This window comes from Bison bison, unplaced genomic scaffold (genome assembly GCF_000754665.1).
Source record: "Bison bison bison isolate TAMUID 2011002044 unplaced genomic scaffold, Bison_UMD1.0 scf7180017864481, whole genome shotgun sequence".
NCBI lineage: Eukaryota > Metazoa > Chordata > Mammalia > Artiodactyla > Bovidae > Bison > Bison bison.
In genome coordinates, this window is record NW_011495041.1 from 467,693 (window position 1) to 472,131 (window position 4,439).

Consider the following 4,439-nt stretch of genomic DNA (forward strand, 5'->3'; position numbering starts at 1 on the left):
CCAGTATTCTTGCCTGGAGAATCCCATGGACAGAGGAGCCTAGCAGGCTACAGTCCATGGGGTCGCAAAAGTTGGACACGACTTAGCAATGAAACCACCACCGCAAATATCCAGGGACCACAGGACGGGAGCAGGAACAGTGATGCTATGAACTGAGCTTCAGCTCACCCCATGGCTCCCTGCATCCTGAAGAAGGAGGCCCTGGTTCTCCAGACTCATGAGGCCGGGCGTGGTTGCCCTACTGCCTGCTGCAGCTCACCTCGTTCAGGACTTCCCCCAACTGCCACCCTCGATGCTCTGGTCTCCATAGACTTCAGTGGTTGGAAAGATCTGTGGATCTTGGGGGGGCCTTTTTGCACTATTTCCTTTCCTGAGACCTGCTGTCCCACTACCCAGATCCATTCTCTGCTTCATCCAACTCCCCTTTCAGCTCTCTACTTAAAATAACAAGGAAGTTAGGGACCACTTCCTTTCTGAACGTTCTAGATTATGAACTGAACTTTCTAGATATTGTCTCCTCCTAACAGGTTTGCACCACATCCCGAGTGGTTGCTTTAGCATCTTCTGTGCACTCACTCCCCTGTTGTGGGACAGAGCTAGGTCTTCCCCCGAGCATCCCCTACCTAGCGCTGGCCACTCGGTCCTTGGTTTTTCCTGTAATTATTTGCTTACTCTCTACTTTCCCACTTCACTCCCAGAGGGCAGGAAATCCTCCTCCCCTTCACAGTCAACCAGATGTCCCACCTAGTTGTCTGGCTTACTAGGAGCAAATGAACACATGAACGGATGAATGGATAAACTCATGAATCACTGAAGGAGACCTGAAGAAACTTAGGACAGAGAGCCCTGAGCAACCAGAATTGAGGTCACCTTCAGGCGAGACCAAACTGGAACTCACCCCGTGGTCCACCACAAAACTCACTCTTCGCTTCCGGGGAACAAAGAGCGACTGTTCTCTCCCCGAGTTAATGGGATCTTACAAGGCAGTGGGGTCAGAGGAGAAAAGGCAACAGAAAACTCCCAGAGTTTTAACCTGAATGTCTTTCTCTCTTTTCCTTTGGGGAAAAAAAAATAATAAACACAAGTGTTCTTCACTGAGTTCTGAAGAAGAAGCGGGTGGCCGTGGTGTGGAGCAGGAGGAAGAGAAGCTCTTGACCGTCAACATCTCTGATCTCAGAGGCCGACTCAAGGAGAAGGAGGCCCCACTGAAGTCACACTTGGATGCCAGACTCCCGGCGCAGGGGAGGGCGCCATGGCTGCCAGGACCAGCCCAGGCACACACACACACGGGCATTCACGGCCCCTCCCGCCCGCCCTGTGTGCCCCCAGCAGCAAACAGAACTCTCTGTCTCGGTTCCTGAGTCAAGCCTGCACAGAATTAACTGTAATAATTGGCAGGTGGGCCACTGGCTTCTGGGTTTCAATTCAGCGAGGGGCTCATAGGAAAAAAAAACTGGATGTTCTGCCGTAGCCAGTATTTAGCTTGGGCTCTGAGAAGTTTCAGCTTTCCATGACAAGAAACAAACTGTGTGACTGCAGCTGCCCTGGGCAAACAAGAGCTCCAGAACAGCCTTGGAGAAAGAGGCCCTTGCTGGCAACCATCAGTTCACTCCTCGGGGGAAAGAGGAGGAAATGGCCCTTGACCTGCTGCCCTTCTCAGGAGCTCAGATAATGGAGAAGAAAGGCGTCTTTCTGGAAGCTTTTTTCCTCAAATGGAAGGGAGAGATCATCACCTCCAAAGATTTTTCCACAGCATGAATGTCCTGTGTGTGTATGCTGTGTGCTCAGTCGTGTTCGACTCTTTGTGGCCCCATGGACCATAGCCCACCAGGCTCCTCAGCCCATGGGATTTCCCAGGCAAGAATACTGGAGTGGATGCCCTGGTCACTCTTTATAAGAATATCTGTAATAATAGGGGTTGTCATCCCAGCCCACAACTGAGCCACCATTTATCACATATTCATTTATTTGGCTACACCAAGTCCTAGCTGTGGCATGAGAACTTAGTTTGCAGCATGTGGGATCTAGTTCCCTGACCAGCAATTGAACCCAGGCCTCTTGCATTGGGAGTTCAGAGTCTTAGCCACTGGACCACCAGGGAAGACCCCTGAGCCACCCTTTGACAGTGTCTAATGCCCACGGGACAGGAACCAGCCTCCACTACTGTGCTTCTGCTATTCATCTACTGCAGACCTCGCTAATCAACAGTGGTTATCTTTTCCACTGAGCCTCAGACATGGGCTCAGGATCGTTCTCGACGTTGTACCCCAGGAAGCCACTAAAAATGAACAGGAATTGGCAGGAGAGCTGACAAATATTTGCCACTTCTATTTTGGTAACTCAGAAGAGGCCAGAGTTACAATCTCACCAAAGTTTCTGCGTCGACAGGAATCCAGTGATGTCCTACTTCAGGACTGTGGCCTTTCATGCCAATTACCAACCAAACAGAGAATGCTTATCACTGCTCTCCAGAGAGTGGGCTCTGGTGATGATCTTCCTCGGAGAAGATGACACAGGGCAGAATTTCACCAGGGACCCGGGCGCAGGGGCCCGGGGCGGGGCCAGCCGATGCCAAGGGCATGTCTCTTCTGTTCACTGAGCTTGTACCTGAAGCTTGTCCTTCAACTGGGGATTAAAAAAAATATTATTTCTTTTTTTTTTTTTTGGTTTATTTTTTTCCTCTCTTTTTTTAAATTTTATATTTTAACTTTACAATATTGTATTGGTTTTGCCATATATCAACATGAATCCACCACTGGTATACCTGCGTTCCCCATCTTGAACCCTCCTCCCTCCTCCCTCCCCATATCATCCCTCTGGGTCGTCCCAGTGCACCAGCCCCAAGCATCCAGTATCGTGCATCGAACCTGGACTGGCAACTTGTTTCATATATGATATTATACATGTTTCAATGCCATTCTTCCAAATCATCCCACCCTTGCCCTCTCCCACAGAGTCCAAAAGATTGTTCTATACATCTGTGTCTTTTTTGCTATCTCGCATACAGGGTTATCGTTACCATCTTTCTAAATTCCATATATATGTGTTAGTATACTGTATTGGTGTTTTTCTTTCTGGCTTACTTCACTCTGTATAATAAAAAAATATTATTTCAATTTAGCTTTTAAGTTTTTAATTACTTATTTATTTTTGCCTGTGCAGGGTGCTCCTTGCTGCACGCGGGCTTTCTCTAACTGCTACGAGTCGGGAGTTGCTCTTTAGCTGTGGGGCACAGGCTTCCCACTGTGGCGGCTCCTTTCTTGCGGAGCACCAGCTGTAGGGTGCAGGTAGTTGTGGCCCACAGACTTAGTTGCCCCGCAGCACGTGAATCTTCCCCGACCAGGGCTCAAACCCGCGCCCCTTGCGTCGGCAGGTGGATTCTCCACCACTGAACCACCAGAGACTTCCTCAGCTGCAGATTTTGCGTCCAGTCTGCTGCAGCAGGGGACAGAGCGGCTACCACCCTGCGCGGCTCTCACGCTGCCCCGCCCCCAGCGATTCTGGCTGTGAGTTTCTCCCTCACTCTTTCTCAGCAGCCCCGCTTGCCCATTTTTTCATAAGAAACTAGTACGCAGCACTGGTGTGGGGTCACTCTGGCCATCCGGGCTGGGAAATGCTTTACAAGTTGGCTTCCCTTGGGGTCAGGTCCACAGTCTTCCCAGAGGAGAAGGGCCTTAGTTCAGGATCCAGGTAACACCAGCTATTCCTTCCTGGATGACGGTCCTTGGTTTTCCTTCCAATGGCCTTTGGGATGCGCCTCCTAGATCCCTTTCCCTCTCTGGGGTTCACTACATGAGAGAGCAAATTGCAATGATGCAATTGCAGTTGCAATGATGCCTTCCCCTTCTCAGCCCCAGTCTGAGGAGGACCCTCTTCTGCCCTCACAGGTTGGATGCTATGTCCTGAAAGCTTACCTACTACTCTAAGGACAGGGGTTGGGGGAGATCCTGGCAGCTCCTTGCTCTCCCATCTCGCTGCATGGTGAGAGGGCTAACTGCTTGGGGTCTTGGGTGACTACTTCAGCTCTCTAAATCTGCTTTCTCACCTGCAAAATGGGAATAATGACACCACCTCCTAGGATTGCTCTGAGGACAAAATGAGATAATCTCTGTAAAATGCCCAGCAGGCAGTAAGCACCCAATGGATACAGGCTGTTATCAGCAGGGAGTAGATATTTCAGCCATAGCATCACTCCTACGAATTCTTTTTTTTTCCTATTTATTTTTAATTTTTTAAAATTTTATTGATTAAGATAATGATACATTTATTGAAAGTTTTACATTTTCATATTCTGGTCCTGGATGACTTATGTGTAACATCTTTTTTTTTTTTTTTTTGAGAAATTTGTATGCAGGTCAGGAAGCAACAGTTAGAACTGGACATGGAACAACAGACTGGTTCCAAACAGGAAAAGGAGCTCGTCAAGTCTGTATATTGCC